We start from the raw sequence: 19,446 nt of genomic DNA, 5'->3' as shown, positions 1-19,446 counted from the left end.
CCCATTATTTAGCTTTAATGACTGAGCTTAACTTTTGAAACTTGAATCCAAACTAAGATTTGTTCTGAGCAGTTTGCATCTCACTTTTTTAATACACCCCTCAGGTTCCCCCCCTTGCCGATGTAGCCTCGTTAAAATGTCCCAAAGCACAGATTTTATCATTTAAATTAGTTTTACATAAATTTGAGTATTCTGGAACATCCTTCAGGCAGGAAAAAAGGACAAAACCAGTCTCACTTATTATTTGTAATTTTTGAGTTTTTCCCTTTCCAGTATAAATATTTAAAAGCACTCTGCTGTACGATTATGGAGATGGATAGGACTCTTTTCTGCAGCAGCCGTTTTTCACCCCGATTCACTTCCATTTAATGCTCGTCACTTGTCATATAACACACCAGAGACATGGTTAATGGGCACATGAAGCAATTTGCACCTGTCCCTGCTTCACTTTGCTCAAACTACAACGTCACAAAGATTGATTACGAAAAAGCACAATTTTAAGGTCCAGCTGCTTCTCAGACTACATAAATGTGGAGAAGCCTGAGAAAATATCTATCAAGGTTTAAAAAAATTATATATTAATCAAAAATGTGAATGAAAATATTAAGAAATGTCCACTTTCTACTGAAGAGGTGATGCTGTTAACTGCTGCATTTATCAAGGCATCCAGTGTCTTTGAGTAAAATTAATGATTCTGAAATCTGGAAATACAAAAATTAAGACAAGAAATGAAATCTGACTTCCACTAGAGCTTGATTTTTTTTTCTAATGATCTTTATTTACAGAAAATACATAAAACCACTCCCACTCTTCACACGAGGGAACAAGTAACATAGTGGAAACATTACCATGTGTGTTTATCAAGTTTTTCAAAGTTTAGTGATGGTTTCAAACAAGGTGGGAAATACAGCAGCAGAGCAGTTTGCATGATGAGCTGCATAAAAGATTGCATGGCTTTATTGCTTTTCCTCTGATAAAGGATGGTGAAGCACCCCCCTTGCTGAAGGAGGCAATAAAGGAAACATTGAAGCACCTTTCTTTAGTACTTAGAGACACAAATTCAGTTAAGAGCTTTCTTAAGCAGGGTCAGTTTGACTGAGAGTACTGTAGCGTCACATTTCTGATTAGGAAATACAAAAATAGTTTACCCCAAGAGCTTTTTGAGCAGGTGACTGGAGTTCCCTAACATTATTTGTGCCTCGGCCCTGCTGAGGACAGCATGAAGAGTGAATGTGCTAAAATGATATAATAGTCGAGCACATTAGTAATTTTTGAAAACTACAAACAAAGAAGACTTTGAGTTTGTAACAAAATAATTGAAAGCTGTAAACACTTCCCAATAAGCTTTTGTTTTCCATGCAGGTACGATGGCAAAAGCATGAAAGGTTTTTTAGCTTCCAGCGCCAATGATTCCTGAACCAATAAGGATAGAGTATAACTGGGACCACTCAGGCTGGGCAGTTTGGAGACACAAAGCTGAGATTTTTTAGACACGTGCAGAGGAAGATGCTGAAGATGAAGCTTCCAGGCAGGAGGAAAAGAGGAAGGCCACAGAGGAGGTTCATGGATGTAGTGAAGGAGGACATGCAGAGGGCTGGTGTGACAGAGGAGGACGATGGAGATAGCGTGAGGTGGAAGCAAATGAGCCACTGTGGTAACTTCTAAATGGAGCAGATGAAAGATGATGAAGCTGGTAATGGAACCCACAGTTCCCATTATCCAAATGGATTCAGTTAGACTACAGTTAGACTCCTTTCCAGGGAGCTTGTTTTTATTCATCTCAGATCGAGGAATAAATTCCACTGGTTTTCTTTAAACTGTGAGTGAGAGCATGTTATACCTGAAGATATTTTGTTAAAGAGCAAAATTAGGTTCAAGTTCACCAAAAAATTTTGAAAGAAAAATGTTTATGAGCCTAAATGTCGGAGAAAGTGGCTTGTATGTTTTTTATTTCAAAGTCTTTTGATGGCTTTATTTTCAACATGTAAATAAAAATAAGCAACAAAAGTGCATTGTAAACAGGTTAAGTAGGAAACGGATGGCAAATTGCCACCAATAGCACTACACCACCTAGCCATTGCTTAACCTAATGGGTTGAAAGGAGCACATTGTAGTAGTGCTCACAATAGTTTTTGTTGTTTCTGGTTTAACAAGCCCTGCTTTCTTCCCAGTGAATGTTTATGAAATCATGTTTCAAGTCAAGGTTGCAAGTTATTATTTTGTTATAAAATATTAAAACCAACTTTTCAGCTTTTTATTTTATGGCACGACGCATCCTGGTTAGCAGGATGTGTTGTGCCGTTTCCTTTCAGGGATGTTTTTGCAGTATTGGTATCGATGCGTGGGAGGGGCGAGTCAGCATGCCACAGCATTCACTGATGTCAACAACAAAGAGCCCTTAGAGCGTGATGTGAACCTTAGACAAACAGAGAGTTTCTCTGTTCCTTTGAGCAGACATAGATGCTGCTTCCATTTGGCGACAAAAGAAACTCTCCATTGTGATGCACACCCCACACCACCGCCTATCTGCAGGGGTGAGACGATAGCACGAAGCCCAGTAAACCTGTCAGACAGGTTTGCATAATACTTGACCGGGGTCACACAGTGTAACCAATGATACCTTCATCTGTTTCCCACAGTTACAACCCAATAAACACAAAAGGGGAGATAATTGTGCATTGAAATCGCTTCCAAGAGCCCTCCAGCTTAGATTCAGGGAAATGCAATAACCCAGTTAGCCATATGCATATATAGCAGAGACGGGGCATTACAAATTCTTGGCTCTGGGGCTTGGTTATGGTTAGCATCAGCTTTAGCCATAACAATATGTTATGCAATAGGTTCTTGCTCTTGCTCTTGATGAAGGCAGTCGCACTTCTCTCCTCTCCTCCTCTTCCTCTCCCTTAGCTTCCCTGCTTAGCCTATGTCCTTGTCTAGTCTCGTGTTTTTTGTATTACTTTTCCCTGGAACACTCTCTCACAGTCTATTCTCTAAAACCTAAAAGAGAATTATGGATTTGATCAACTGGTCTCTGAATGCAATTGACACCCCTTTCTCAATGAGAAGTTTGGGCTTGGGTGAGCCTGAGTGCTGAAGATATCTACCTATTCGGAACCATGATAACAGGGTTCTTGCTGATAACGACTGTGTTTAGACTGTTCTTCCCATTCCATGCAAGGCCACCTGGGTTGGCTGGAAGACTGTTTACTTAGCCTGGCAGGGCGAAGGACACTGTCTCAGCTGAACTCTGGACACATACACACACACACACGCACACAGACATATATACACATGCAGACATACACTCATCCCCCCTCCAAACGCCTTCGACGCTTATTCCCTTCCGATGCTGGCGGTGGATCAAGGAGACCAGCACACAGGCTGTGGGCCATGTACTGTCTAATTGGGCTGTCTCTCACCCTTTACCCACCCCTGTTGCTTGTCATGTGTTTCTTTGGTGTATTAAGGGTTTTTTCATGATCTTTGTGCAGAGGTGTTTTTTTCTGTTCTCAAACTGATCTCCCTGTTGGAGCTCAGTCTGGGGGGAGTTATTTTTTCTCTCCTTATCTTTCCTCATGTGGTGCATTTTCCATTGTTATACCTCTCTGACCTGTCTTCCCCATGTGACGTTTTTGTGTAATGTATGGTCGGAGGGTAAGATGGCGCCGCCATTGCGTGCAATAGGTCGGCAGCCTTATGAAATTTCCCCTTGTGGGACTAATAAAGGAATATTAAATCAAATCAAATCAAATAACCAGTTGCTTCCCATGTTTACCTGAACAGCTTTAGCTACAAGTTCATGTTAGTTAATGGCCACATCATGACAGCTGAAACTCAGACCATCAGTCTTCAGCAATGCTACTGGATTTGTAAGCTTGTTCAAATGCTCGTGGTCAAGGAAAACAAACTTTGATTCATGCACACACACTCGCATTCTGATGGATGAATCGGGGGATGCTGGGGATTTTCCTTTGGCACTGGTAATCTTTCGTAGACCATCTCGACCACCTGAGCCACAGCCTCAAAACAAGTAGATGACTGATACATACATATATATATATACATATATATATATATATATATATATATATATATATATATATATATATATACACACACACACACACACTCTCTCGGAAATGAGATTTTTAATCTCAATGACATTTTTACCTGGATAAATTAAAGGCTAAATATAGTTAGTGAAAGCACATGAAATCAATAATTAGATGTTAAACAAACAGATATACTTACACACAACATCCTAGACATTTCCATTTAACTACCACAACTATTAGATCATGTTATTGTGGTGTCTAACTGCCATAAGGTGAACCCACAGTGTTCCTTCTCATTAGCTGTAAGTCACACATGGTCTCATAGCTAATGATGGAAAATGTTTCCTAAAAAAAAAAAAAAAGGCCTGATACCCACACTCCCAGTCACATACAAACAGAGACATGCACTCACACACAAACACACACACTCTGCAAAGATGGACTTTGCCATCTGTTGCCATAGAAATAAGGTCTGAGAGACCAAATTCAAAAGAAACCATAAAATGACAGAAAGACAGCTGGGTTAGGAAGAGCAGGGCTTATTATAAATGCATAAAGTACATTTGAAATATGAAATTTACAGATGCAGCCTAAAATTTGCTTTTGGAAAACAGACAGCAAAAAAAACCCCAAAACAAAAAAACAACACTACGCGCACCACATACCTGTTATCCAATGTGTAAAGATAATATAGCAAAACTGCATAAAGACTACAATATCTATACACATGTTTGGCATTAATAAATCTTATCTTTTGCACAACTGATAACTGACGCTGATCAGCTGGTCACCTCAGGAGTAAAGCTGCTAGCTTATTGACCAGTCCTCACATGTTTATCACCTGGTCCTCATGCAGCTCTGAATCATTGTCGAGATATTTAATGTAGAACTGTTTACGTTAGACGTGAATCTTTTCCAAGATTGCTACTAGACATAAAACAGACTGTATATTAAAGACGGATGCCATCACCAATACCTAATGTTTCTGTACACATCAGCTGAGTTAGTGTTTTACTGTCATAGTTTCAGTTTTTTCATATTTGGAATAATTAATTAAATCTGACAATTGTTAATTAAAATTGAAAAACAAAATAAATAATAAATATAAATAAATTCGATAATTATTCATCCATTCTCTTCCGCTTATCTTTGTCAGGGTAGTGGGCTCCCACTACCAGCATGTCTTTGGACTGTGGGAGGAAGGCGGAGTACCTGGAGAGAACCGATGCAAACATGGGGAGAACTTGGGTAATTATGCATTTCAAATTTTAATTAATTAATGACACATTTGATTATTCACATTTTAATTATTACCGTAATTGTCGGGCTATAAGCCGCTACTTTTTGCACCAGCTTTGAACCCTGCGGCTTTTAGTCAGGTGCGGCTTTTCTATGGATTGTCCATGATTTTGTCATATCGTAAGACAATTTGTTTTGTTTGTTCCGCTGTTGTACAGCACTACGTTGCCTGGCGGAAGGGCATGTGATCAGACACACAGTATCGGGGTTCAAGAGTGGTATAATAATAATAATAATAATAATAATAATAATAATATAATAATAATAATAATAATAATAATGGATACTTTATTGATCCCCATGGGGAAATTACTTGTTTTTCTCTGCATTTGACCCATTCACTCAGTGAAGCAGTGGGCAGCCCACTAAGCAGGCGCCCGGGGAGCAGTGTGTAGGGACGGTACCTTGCTCAGGGGTACCTCAGGGTAGCCGTTAAGTGGATTCGAACCGCCGACCTTCCGATCATGGGGCGACCACTTTACCTACTGAGCTATCCCTGCCCATAATGTTGGTCACATGTCCATCCGCCAGGCAACATAGTGCCGTACAAGTAGCGCGAAAAACAAACTCAAAGTAGCGCTACGCGTTCAGCGGGAGGTGTGGATGATAAACTTGCGAAAAGCAAGTTATGCTCAACTCCACCGGTGGAATCTGACAGCGTGGAAAAGTGTGAAAACATCCATGATCACCAACGGATTTCGAAGGGCTGGACTGCTGCATGATGGAGAGGAGGACACCGCCACGGCCCTTCTGAGGGTGTTCGACTCTGACACTGACAACGAGGATTTCTTTGGTTTTGAAAGTGACAACGAAGGAAAGGAGCTGAGAGTGGATGACGAAGCCATCCTGAGCCTGTTCGTTTCGACACTGGAGAAGAGGACTTTGGTGGTTTTAGTGCGCAGGAAGATGGTGGTGAATGACTGACTTTTCTTCTTGTTAAAGCCGTGTCACTGCACCTGAGCCTAAAAGGTAGGCCGAATCTATTTTTCTGATGTGCTGTAGGTTATTGTTATGTACTACATTTGTTACTCGTTTATGAAGCACAGTACATGTTTCGTACTTGTAATTACTGCTACTTTTACATATACCTAAAAAGTTGTGCAAATATGTACCCATAACTTGTTTTTCAAAATATTAATAAAAGGGGTGTGTCTCCAAACAGCCATCTCTTTCCTGACAATTCCTTTTGTGCATATTCTCTTATATATGATAAGTCAACATTGAAACACCTGCGGCTTTTAGTCAGGTGCGGCTAATGTATGTACAAAACAGGATTTTCCCCTGATTTTAGCTTGTGCGGCTAATATTCAGGTGCGCTTTGTAGTCTGGGAAATACGGTACATGGTTCCTGTATTGTACGGAGGGCTACTATGGAGCGCCAAAACACTTGTCAAATTTTATTAGATTATAACTTTTATGACCAACATTGCACCCTTTTTTATGGTGATGATTTTATACTGTATATCATAAATAGGGATATTCCTGGCGACTAATTTCTTATTCAACTAAATAAGTGGGGGGGAAAATAGACTAACTGACTAGTCTAAAGCTAAGAAGTACTTAGATATCAAGTTAAATTTGAGAACCGCTTAATGAACAACATCAAAAACTAATAACACACCTCTGTAATAACAAATATATTTATTTTCTTACTTCTTTTATATCTATTTATTAGGTTTTTTTGCACTGATGTAACCGGAGCCTCGTCGTCTTGTCTCTCTATATGCTGCATTGGATATAGCGGAGATAACAATAAAGTTTACTTTGACTTTGACCAAAGGCACTGGAACCATTAATTACATTCTTCAATAATGAATCATGCCTCACCTCGCATCGTGCATTATGAACATACTCCAGACAGACAGCGAAGAAGAAGAAAAACACTTAAAATAAACTGATGTTAAATATCATAACAAAACAAGCCACTACAAAAGATGTTCACGCATAACTAAAATATGACAAAAAATAACTTTAGAAAAACGACTAAATCGTGACTGAAAAGTGTGGTGCATTGTGTCTTGCATTATGAATGATGCACGTTGCTTGAAAATGAATGAAACGATTTCAATAAAAGTTAAAATATAATATTAAAAATAATAAATCATCCAGCTGATAAATGTAATCTCTCCTGGGTCTACACTGAGGCCTCCTCCCAGTAGGACATACCTGACTGGAACACCTTACCCAGAAGGTGACGGCCTCATCTGTCTCCTTTTGATGTGAAGGACTAGCGGTCTCTACTCTGAGCCCCTCCCAAATCACTGAATTCCTCACCTTATCGCTAAGGAAAAGGCTGCCCACCCCTCTATGGAACGCCAGGACTGCCATAATGAATTAATTAAATACACCATTAAATAATTAATTAAATGTGTCAATAATTAATTAAAATTGGAATTAATTAATTAAATAAATAGTTATGACACATGTAATTAATTAATTATTGACACATTTAATTAATTATTTATGTATTTCACATTTTAATTAATTATTGACACATTTAATTAATTAATTATTGACACATTTAATTAATTATTTATGTATTTCACATTTTAATTAATTATTGACACATTTAATTAATTATTGACACATTTAATTAATTATTTAATGATATATTTATTTATTTCATTTTGGCAGTCCCGGCGCCTGGCTCTCGTCATGAAATAATTTTATCTGTCAGCCTCACCCATCAAACTCAGGGGGCGGGGTTAACGCTGCCCATGCAGCTTCTCTAACATTTGATTGGTTGCCGTGCAAAGTAAGTCAAAACAGGTCGATCCTAGATAATCGATTGCTTGTGTAGACTTGGGGCAGCCAGTTATCCCAGAATGCAGATCAAATCACAGGCAGCAATGGTGGTGGTGTAGTTTTAAAATACCCCGTTTTTCTGTCACCAGCTACACTTTTAACAGTGTTTTAGCCGCGAATGTCGCGCCGTATGTCTGGTCAGGTTGTCAACATAGAACATGCTTGCAAAAGTGCTCAGATGTTTTCAGAGATTTCACTAGCTCTGCTAACAGTTAGCATGCAGAGCGCACCGAGGGGGTACGTTAACCGGTTTGTTTACATATTCCACTCTCCGTGTTCCACATGTTGCATTCGCAGATTCTCATTTTCACCGAACGATCGTCTCTTTCCGCCTTGTCTTGTGTCTCTGTGCTTCTGTAACATAAAGAACGAGCTGACATTTTTCTCACGAAACCAGCGATCAGCTCAACAGACCCTCAGTTTACCTGCATGCATCCTCCTCCTCATCTGTCAGCTGTTTAACACCTGCTGCTAATTCAAGAAACACGCCTACGTTACCTGGTGATAGTCACAGTTTAACTGGGCAGCCGGTGCTCGATATAAAGCAATGTCAGCGCATTTTTCTGCACAAGATAAGTAAATATAGTGTTTTCCCCGAGCGCAGAGCTGCTGGAGCTCGTTTCCTTACAGAGCACTTTATAGGCGAACAGCTTCATCAGCGGCTGATGTCCAATCACCAGCACACAGCTTTCAAACCTCAGCTGAGTTTTAGCTCTCAGTGGTTAAACGCTGGACTTCATTCACTCAGGTTCTGTCTGTCGGGTCACGTTTACTTCGCTGTTTTATTTACAACTGAGCAAATCGGTTTGGCTGAGGTTAAAGTTACGTTTCATAACTGCATAGTTTCACAGACGTTTAATGGTTCACTGGCACATGTGTTAGACTGAACTATCATCTAAATATCATCTGTTTTTTAATAGTTATTCAACTGTATTCTAAGCACCAGCTGTCTGTTAGAATGTGATTTTTTTTCTCTCTCTGTTGGCAGAGGTATAAAAATGCGCAGGAAAATCTGACGTGCATGGCGAACTTCACCGACGATATTTAGGGAGGAATAAACACACATCAAACATAAATGAACCGTTTGTCTGTCTCCATAATTGAGAGAATTTTCTCTTCTTATATCAACACTCTCTCTCTCTCTCTCTTTTTTTTTTTTTGCTTTTTCGGTCATGTTATGTTTACCTGTCAAAGGCTTGTTACAAACTATGAAACACATTGTGCAGACTTCTGGATGTTAGAAGAAAACGAATACTGCTCATGAAGGAGACTAAAGGCAGGAAGGTGTCCTTTAAAACTAAACATGTTAATAGGACCTCCCTGTTTATATCATAGTTTATGATATAGCACGTGTATTTCAGTAATAGCCTGCTGAGGCCACTATACGTGCTGGCCTCATATCAAATGTGAAGGCAGACTGAGTCTATGTTTAACGTTTGTTTATATCTAATCTTCCTTTTCAAACATTTAAACAGCAGTGAGTCTGCAGCTGAGGGAATACAAATTCAAATTGTCGGAACAGGTTTGCTCGTTTCTTGGATTCATTTGGTGATTTATTAAATGTATAACTGTAATTCTAATCTGCTGCTGAGTCTCTTACACTTTTCTTTATGCTGTATATTTTCACGTCTCTGGAATAGTTGGCAGTTAGATAGTCAGCTGGGAAACTCATGGAGCTGAGGATATCGTGGATATGCTGACCTCGCTGCGTGGTGTACAGAGCGAGGTCAGCATGATTAATATTCACAATAAAAATATTGGCCGAACATCATGAAGTCTGTATGTGTTTCATAGTGTCGAACAACCTTTGTACAGTTAAAGCCAGCAGTTACTACATGACGGAAACACCAACGTTATCTCTTTTATGTGTTTATACACAGGTCACGCTGATTACTGAACAAAAACCCAAAGATCAGATGTTAAACAGATTTGCTCTCTCTCCTCCTTAAACATTGTGGCATGAATAAGGCACGGCGGGACCACAGAGCGACGTTCAGAGCCAACTTTATTTGATTCACATCACACCACACCACCACCAACCCCTGAGTCCCCGTGTTTTAACACGGCGGGCGTGATTGCGGATGCCGTGCAGGTGCGTCCGCACGGCCCCGCAGACCACGCCCCACCACATACCCCCATCGCCCGATTGAGGCCGGGGAGTGATCCGGCCAAACCTACTCCCCCCCGCGACCTGGGGCGAGACTCGGCCCCTACACATCGGCGCCCCAGCCCCCGACCAAGCGACGGGGAAGCGTCCGTTCTGGTGGCCGCCCGCGCATCCAGCGGCAACGGCGAAGCTGGTCCGGAGGTCGGCCGCGTAGCAAGCGGACACGGCCCCACCGGCATGGCCGTGTGCTCCTGCACACAGGCGGCTGGGCAGACGCCAGGCGCGCAGAATCGACTGGTGGCAGCGAGGCTGGACTAGCCAGCCCGCCGATCCCCGGCCTAGCGGGGCTGTCCCGCTCCTCTGCCTCCAACTCCGGCTGCACAGGCTGCCCTGGAGCAGGGACCTCCGTCTCCCCGCACAGCTGCTCCGCCACCGCCTCAGCCACTCCCGTTTGGAGCGGCTCCCCGCACTGCGCCTCCGCCCCCAGCAGGCACCGCCCCTCGCCCCCCTCCGGGTGGAGCGACTCCTCTGCCTCCGGCAGGTGTAGACCCTCGCCCGCCTCGTCCTCCGATTGGAGCGGCTCCTCCACCGCTCCCGGCAGGAGCAGCCCTTCACCCGGCTGCTGCTCCTCCTCCTCCGGCAGGCTCGGACCCCCGCGTGGCTCGTCCACCACCTCCGGCTGCCGAGGTGACCCACACGGCTCCTCCACTGTCCTCGAGACACACTTGTGGGGGTGGCGCCCAGGCCCAGAGCAGCGCTGCCAGCTCTGCCATCTTCCCCAGGTGGCGTTCGCTCTCCTGCCGCAGCTCCTCCTGTTGGCGACGCACCTCCGCCGCCTGCTTCCGCTGGGTGGCCGCTATTTCGGCCACCATCTCGGCCAGCTCTTTCCTTTCCTGGCTCTGGTAGGTACCCGCCATGCCGCCTCCTGGGTTTCGGCACCAATGTGGCATGAATAAGGCACGGCGGGACCACAGAGCGACGTTCAGAGCCAACTTTATTTGATTCACATCACACCACACCACCACCAACCCCTCAGTCCCCGTGTTTTAACACGGCGGGCGTGATTGCGGATGCCGTGCAGGTGCGTCCGCACGGCCCCGCAGACCACGCCCCACCACAACATGTTTTTAATGTTAGTTATAATTCAGAATTGGCGACTGAAACACGTAGGACACATAAGAACATCAGGAAATAAAACACCGATAAATATAACCTCAGTAAAAGAAGTCAGCGGGGGTTACTACAGCTGTGTACCGGGGCCTGCGCTTTGTCGGTGGGATTGCTTGCGAGGCGAGCGGGTCTATCCCACGCTTTGCCGTGAGACTGGGACGACATCTCCGAAATCATCGAAACACTTTTGCAAAGAGGCTGTATCTTGACAAACCGACCAGACACATGAAGATTAAACCACTACATTCTCGGCTAAAAAAATATTAAAACGGTATTTGGTAACACACAAACAGGGTTTTTCAAAGCTCAGTTCTGTTAGCTTCCACATGCCGGTTGTTGTGTGCTAGAAACAATGGCCACCAGGCCAAAGCAATGGTTTTGACTCGATCAGCGTTAACCCCGCCCCCTGAGTTTGATGGGTGAGGCTGACAGATAAAATTATTTCATGATGAGAGCCAGGCGTCAGGACTGCCAAAATGAAATAAATAAATATATCATTAAATAATTAATTAAATGTGTCAATAATTAATTAAATGTGTCAATAATTAATTAAAATGTGAAATACATAAATAATTAATTAAATATGTCAATAATTAATTAATTAAATGTGTCAATAATTAATTAAAATGTGAAATACATAAATAATTAATTAAATGTGTCAATAATTAATTAATTACATATATCATAACTATTTATTTAATTAATTAATTCCAATTTTAATTAATTATTGCCACATTTAATTAATTATTTAATGGTGTATTTAATTAATTCATTATGGCAGTCCTGGCGTTCCATACCCCTCATACTAAGCTCATTTCTTTTGCTTGTATCCGCAATCTCATTCTAACAGTGTTAACTGTTAAAAGACGAGGCCTAGATTAACAGATTTATGGCATTTAAGACCACTAAAAGACTATCTAAAAGATCTATCTCCTCTGGTCTTAAAATGTGTTCGTGGGACTACCAACAGCCTTAGATGTTCTCATGGTTCCAGAGAGGGGCGTGGGGTTCTAAAAGATCAGAAATGTAGGCAGGAGCATCATGATTCAGAGCTTTAAAAGTCAATGCTAAGATTTTGAATTCTAAAATTTACTGGAAGCTAGAGCTGGGCGATAGAACGATAACGATATGTATCGCGATATAACTTTTACTCGATAGAGAAATTAAGCTATCGCGATAGACCTCGCCGCTCTTGTCCTCTTAAAAAAAAAAAAAAAAAAAAAAAAAAAAAGGTCAGCCGATCCAAATTCAGTAGCGCAGAGCTGAACCAATCACAGCCGCAGCGTCACGTCGCGTGACTTGCTACGTACAGCACAAGTGCCAAGCCGCACGTGTGTTTGTTTGGGAAGCAGCCAGCGGGTAATGGAGCCAGCGCATAATGGAGGAAATGAGTGTGCCGACTAGAAAAATCAACCGAGCGTGACCGAAGAGAAAACAGATGATGGTTCCAATGCCGGAGAGATTGTCGAACGGAAGAGCCAAAGAAGTTCCGTAGTGTGAAGGTATTTCGGCTATTTCAAGTCTGACAAAAAACAGAGTAGCGTGCACTGTAAATTGTGCCGAAAGCAAGTCTGGAAATACAATAAACTGGTGCATGCGTCACACTGTGCGCCGCGTTATTGTTTCGGTGAAATGAATTTCTACAATACTGTTACTGTTAATTCTACTCTCTGCAGTGTTTAAATGCTTACATATACACACAGTTACTGTCCCTCCACACATACGACTCGGTTCTGCTTCTATGCCCCAGCTTTGTTTACTTTTTCCCACCGAGGCTTCTAGACTTCTGATTGGCCAACATTTCTGCACGGTTAGGAATCTAGCGCCACCTGCCGCTTTGGCATGTTCATAGCAGCGTTTTCCTTCATTTCTGCCTTTATGTGTGGACGGGATTATTTTTTAAAACGAAAACGGAAAATCTCAGTTTTCAAAAATACCCGTGTACGCGTGGACGTAGCCTCAGTCTCTGACTGGAAGCGCTAATTCGTCATTCGGCTTTTGTCAGACTAAAGTAACTGTTAAAACTGTTTGAAAAGCTCAGCTATACAACAAGGAGAGATTGAGAATTTCCTTTTAGTTCTCAGTTTATTTGATATTGACAAAAGTTAGTCAGTTTTGTCTGTTCTTCTGTAAAACAAACTAAGATTTATTTTTAGAATTAATATTTTGTTTCTAAGTGGAATTGACAATTTAGTCTGTTTCATTTGTTCTATTTTGAAACTTAAACGCTTTAGCGGCTGCCTTTTGTGTAGTTTGCAATATTTGCCTTTATTTATCTGAAAAAGTCTCATGTTCCTTAAGTACATCTACCCTGTTGAACTTATTATGGGAAATAAATATTTAAAAACAAGCTGCTGATTATTTCACATTTTACTTGTGAGCAACGGCACATTTAAATCTTACAAATATAGTTATTTGGCTTATATCGTGATAGATATCGTTATCGCCTGAAATGAAAAAAACATATCGTGATATGAAAAAATCTCATATCGCCCAGCTCTACTGGAAGCCAATGTAATGGGCATAAAACTGGTGTAATGTACTCTCTTTTTCGTGTCTTTGTTTAGAGCTTTGCAGCAGCATTCTGGACTGACTGGAAACGATCAAGATTATTTTTGCTCAAAGAGACAAAAAGACTGTTACAGTAATCTAAGCATAAAATAAAAGCATGAATAACCATTTCTAACTCTGATTTAGACAACAAAGTTCGTAGTTTGGAGATAGTTCTTAGCTGAAAAAGGCAGTTCCTAATTAACTGACGAGAGTGTTGCTCTAGGGACTTGGCGGAATAAAAAAATAACACCAAAATACCTGAGACTCAGCTGGACAGAGGAGCCAAGAGAACCAAGATGCTGTTTGATTATAGCTATTTGGCTGTCGGGGGCAATAATGAATGTTTCTGACTTCTCAGAGTTCAGCTGCAAGTAGTTGTCTCCAAGCCACTGTTCAATGGAAGCTAAACATTTTATTAAAGAGAAAAGTTTTTGGACTTCCATCGGCTTAAAAGAGCAGTAGAGCTGAATATCATCAGCATAGAAGTGATAAGGGGAACTGCCTAATTATAAGTCCTAGAGGTAACATGTACAAGAGAAAAAGAATAAGTCCCAGAACTGAACCCTGCGGCACCCCATATGCCAGGTCCTTAGAGTATGACATAAACTGATTTTCAAAAACACTAAAATTTCTATTGGAAAGGTATAACTGAAACCACTCCAGAGCCAGACCAGACACACCGACTACATCCCGGAGCCTGGTAACCAGATGGTATAGTCCTAACTTTGATAAGGACCAGCAGTCTTCAAGGACTACCAACTATAATGCTGTCAGGTAGGGTGTAGCACTCGGTTGTCCTTTGTACTTTTCAAATCATTAAAAGTGGATTTATTATAGTACAATAACCACCACGGGAAAATCACGTCAGTGCAACTCTGTTTTATTTATAAAGCCCCTTTATGAATCACTGAAGTAACTCTACATGTGTACAAAGAACTGAGGTAATATCAGGTGCATGCTCTAAAGCATGAAGAACAGAGTGAGCACTATAATGGGAGGACTGCGTGTTTCATGTTTCAGCAGCGCATGGTCAGAAAGCTGAAAAACTGCCTTATGTTTCACTTCTTGAAAAGTGTAGTTAAACATTTGAGTGGTGCAACCTTTTTATCTGACAAGAGCAATATGCGGACTTTGACTATGAGCTGGCCTTAAGTACACTTAGTGAATCCCTCTTAATCTCACCCTGTAGCCTGACCCTTGAATGTCTTTCAGCAGCCATTATATGAAGACCTTCTGACTATATATATATATACACACACACACACACACACACACACACACACACACACACACACACACACACATATGCACACACACACGCACATATATACAGTGGCTTGCAAAAGTATTCGGCCCCCTTGAACTTTTCCACATTTTGTCACATTACAGCCATAAACATGAATCAATTTTATTGGAATCCTGCTGTTCACAAACGCTGTCCATCTAATCTGACTGAGCTGGAGCTGTTTTGCAAAGAAGAATGGGCAAGAATTTCAGTCTCTAGATGTGCAAAGCTGGTAGAGACATACCCTAAAAGACTGGCAGCTGGAATTGCATCAAAAGGTGGTTCTACAAAGTATTGACTCAGGGGCTGAATAATTATGCACACCCCACTTTTCAGTTATTTATTTGTAAAAAAATGTTTGGAATCATGTATGATTTTCGTTCCACTTCTCACGTGTACACCACTTTGTATTGGTCTTTCACGTGGAATTCCAATAAAATTGATTCATGTTTGTGGCTGTAATGTACGGTGGCCCCTAGAGACAAAGCATGTACAAACTCCAAAACACTTACAAATTCCAAATAGCACGCACAAACTTAAAAACACGTACAAAATCCAAAACACGTGCAAACTCCAAAACATGTGCAAACTCCAAAACACATGCAAACTGCAAAACACATGCAAACTCCAAAACACATGCAAACTCGAAAACACATGCAAAATCCAAAACACGTACAAACTCCAAAACACATGCAAACTCCAAAACACATGCAAACTCCAAAACACGTACAAAATCTAAAACACATGCAAACTGCAAAACACATGCAAACTGCAAAACACATGCAAACTCCAAAACACATGCAAACTCCAAAACACATGCAAACTCCAAAACACATGCAAAATCCAAAACACGTACAAACTCCAAAACACGTACAAACTCCAAAACACGTACAAACTCCAAAACACATGCAAACTCCAAAACACATGCAAAATCCAAAACACATGCAAACTCCAAATCACAACGGAAGTGCTCCAGGATGCTAGGGGCAGTGTTGAGCTCGATTTGCAAAATAAACGGCAAGTTTGTTGCAAACACATGGGCTGTATGGGACGGTCTAGTCTCCGTCGCGCTTTCCAGGTTGCCTAGCAACCATGATACTAACCGCTGCAAACGTGTCATACAACTTTGTTTGACAGAAATGAAGGAGAACATATTTTTTTTCATTTGTTTGTTTGTTTCTACAAGAGCTTTGTGTGATTTGATAAGTATCTGAGGCTGAGACCACAGGACAGTAAAACATAATTTTTGGGCTTCATTTCTGTACTGAACAGTCATTTAAGATTAGCTAGTAAATAACAATTAGCTCCCCTCCTTGAATCGCTACCTTATCGTGGTGGAGGGGTTTGTGTGTCACAGGGATCCCAGGGGCTATGTTGTCTGGGGGCTTTTGCCCCCTGGTAGGGTCTCCCATGGCAAATTGGCCCTGGGTGAGGGACCAGACAAAGAGCGATTCATAAGACCCTTATGAAAAGGACACCGAGGGAACAGTTTACCCTGCCCGGGATAGGGTTACCGGGGCCCCGCCCTGGAGCCAGGCCCGGGGAGGGTGCCCGAGGGCGAGCGTCTGGTGGACGGGCCTTAGTCCATGGGGCCCGGCCGGGCACAGCCCGAAGAGGAGACATGGGCCCATCCTCCCGCAGGCCCACCACCCGCAGGAGGCGCCATAGGGGTCGGGTGCATTGTGTGCCGGGTGGCGGCCAGGAGCGGAGGCCCTGGCGGACTGACCCCCGGCTGCCAAGACTGGCAATAGGGACATGGAATGTCACCTCTCTGGTGGGGAAGGAGCCTGAGTTAGTGCGTGAGGTTGAGAGGTACCGGCTAGATATAGTCGGGTTCACCTCTACGCATGGCTTGGGCTCTGGAACCAGTCTCCTGGAGAGGGGCTGGACTCTGTCTCAGTCTGGAGTTGCCCCTGGTGAGAGGCGGCGGGCTGGGGTGGGTATCCTAATATCCCCTCGGCTTGCTGCCGGTACGTTGGGGTTTTTCCCGGTGGACGAGAGGGTTTGTTCCCTGCGCCTTAGGGTCGGGGAACGGGTCCTGACTGTCATCTGCGCTTATGCGCCGAGTGGCAGTTCAGAGTACCCAGCCTTCTTAGAGTCCCTGGGGGGGGGGGGGGGGGGGGGGGGGGGGGTGTGCTGGAGGGTGCTCCACCTGGAGACTCTGTTGTCCTGCTGGGAGACTTCAATGCTCACGTGGGTAACGACAGCGAGACCTGGAGGGGCGTGATTGGGAGGAACGGCCTCCCTGATCTGAACCCGAGCGGTGCTCTGTTATTGGACTTCTGTGCTAACCACAGTTTGGCCATAACAAACACCCTGTTCGAACATAAGAGTGTCCATAAGTGCACGTGGCACCAGGACGCTCTAGGCCGTAGGTCGATGATCGATTTTGTAATCGTATCAGCAGACCTGCGACCATATGTTCTGGACACTCGGGTAAAGAGAGGGGCTGAACTGTCAACTGATCACCACCTGGTGGTGAGTTGGATCAGGTGGCGGGGGAGGACGCTGGACAGACCTGGTGCACCTAAACGCATAGTGAGGGTGTGCTGGGAACGTCTAGCAGAGGCCCCAGTCCGCGAGATCTTCAACGCACACCTCCGGCAGAGCTTCAACAGCATTCCGAGGGAGACTGGGGACATTGAGTCCGAATGGACCATGTTCAGCGTCTCCATTGCCGAAGCTGCTGCATTGAGCTGCGGCCGCAAGGTGGTTGGTGCCTGCCGTGGTGGTAATCCCCGAACCAAATGGTGGACTCCAGAGGTGAAGGGAGCCACCAGGGTGAAGAAGGAGTCCTATCGGGCTTGGTTAGCCTGTGGGACTCCGGAGGCAGCCGACAGGTATCGACAGGCCAAGCGGAATGCGGCTCAGGCAGTGGCTGAAGCAAAAACTCGGGTGTGGGAGGAGTTCGGAGAGGCCATGGAAAAAGACTTTCGGACTGCCTCGAAGAGATTCTGGCAAACCGTCAGACGTCTCAGGAGGGGAAAGCGGTGCTCTACCTGCACTGTGTATAGTGCTGGCGGAGCGCTGCTGACGTCGACTGAGAAAATTGTCAGGCGGTGGAAGGAATACTTCGAGGACCTCCTTAATCCCACTGACACGTCTTCCGAGGAGGAAGCAGAGTCTGGGGATGAGGGGAATGACCCGCCAATTTCCGGGGGCGAGGTCACTGAGGCAGTTAAACAACTCCTTGGTGGCAGAGCCCCTGGTGTTGATGAGGTCCGCCCCGAGTTCCTGAAGGCTCTGGACGTTGTAGGGCTGTCCTGGTTGACACGCCTCTGCAATGTTGCGTGGAGATCAAGGGCAGTACCTGTGGACTGGCAGACCGGGGTGGTGGTCCCCATCTTTAAGAAAGGGGACCGGAGGGTGTGTTCCAACTACAGGGGGATCACACTCCTCAGCCTCCCTGGGAAAGTCTATGCCAGGGTGCTGGAAAGGAGAGTTCGTCCGTTAGTCGAACCTCGGATACAGGAGGAACAATGCGGTTTTCGTCCTGGTCGCGGAACACTGGACCAGCTCTTTATCCTCTCCAGGATACTTGAGGGTGCATGGGAGTTTGCCCAACCAGTCTACATGTGTTTTGTGGACTTGGAGAAGGCATTCGACCGTGTCCCTCGGGGTGTCCTGTGGGAGGTGTTGCGGGAATATGGGGTGTCTGGCCCATTGCTACGGGCCATTCGATCCCTATACAACCGTTGCAAGAGCTTGGTTCGCATTGCCGGCAATAAGTCGGACTCGTTCCTGGTGGGTGATGGGCTCCGCCAGGGCTGCCCTTTGTCTCCGGTTCTGTTCATAATTTTTATGGACAGGATTTCTAGGCGCAGCCAAGTGGCGGAGGGCTTTCGCTTTGGTGACCTCAGAATCTCATCTCTGATTTTTGCAGATGATGTGGTTCTGTTGGCTTCATCGGGTGAGGGCCTCCAGCTCGCACTGGAACGGTTCGCAGCCGAGTGTGAAGCAGCGGGAATGAGGATCAGCACCTCCAAATCTGAGGCCATGGTTCTCAGCCGGAAAAGGGTGGAGTGCCCACTCCGGGTCGGGGATGAGTTCCTGCCCCAAGTGGAGGAGTTCAAGTATCTCGGGGTCTTGTTCGCGAGTGATGGGAGAAGGGAGCCGGAGATCGACAGACGGATTGGGGCTGCAGCTGCAGTAATGCGGACGCTGCACCGGTC

The 19,446-nt window shown here is 43.9% G+C and overlaps 1 protein-coding gene across 1 annotated transcript in view; it reads right to left on the bottom strand.

Annotated features, from left to right (window-relative positions):
* Nucleotides 1–19,446, bottom strand: part of spire2 (spire-type actin nucleation factor 2) — a 60,135-nt gene that overhangs the window by 25,599 nt on the left and 15,090 nt on the right. The window lies entirely within an intron of this gene.

Source organism: Astatotilapia calliptera, chromosome 7 (assembly GCF_900246225.1).
Source record: "Astatotilapia calliptera chromosome 7, fAstCal1.2, whole genome shotgun sequence".
Taxonomy (NCBI): domain Eukaryota; kingdom Metazoa; phylum Chordata; class Actinopteri; order Cichliformes; family Cichlidae; genus Astatotilapia; species Astatotilapia calliptera.
Note: the sequence above shows the minus strand (reverse complement) of the source record. Positions and strands in the feature narration are given on the sequence as shown.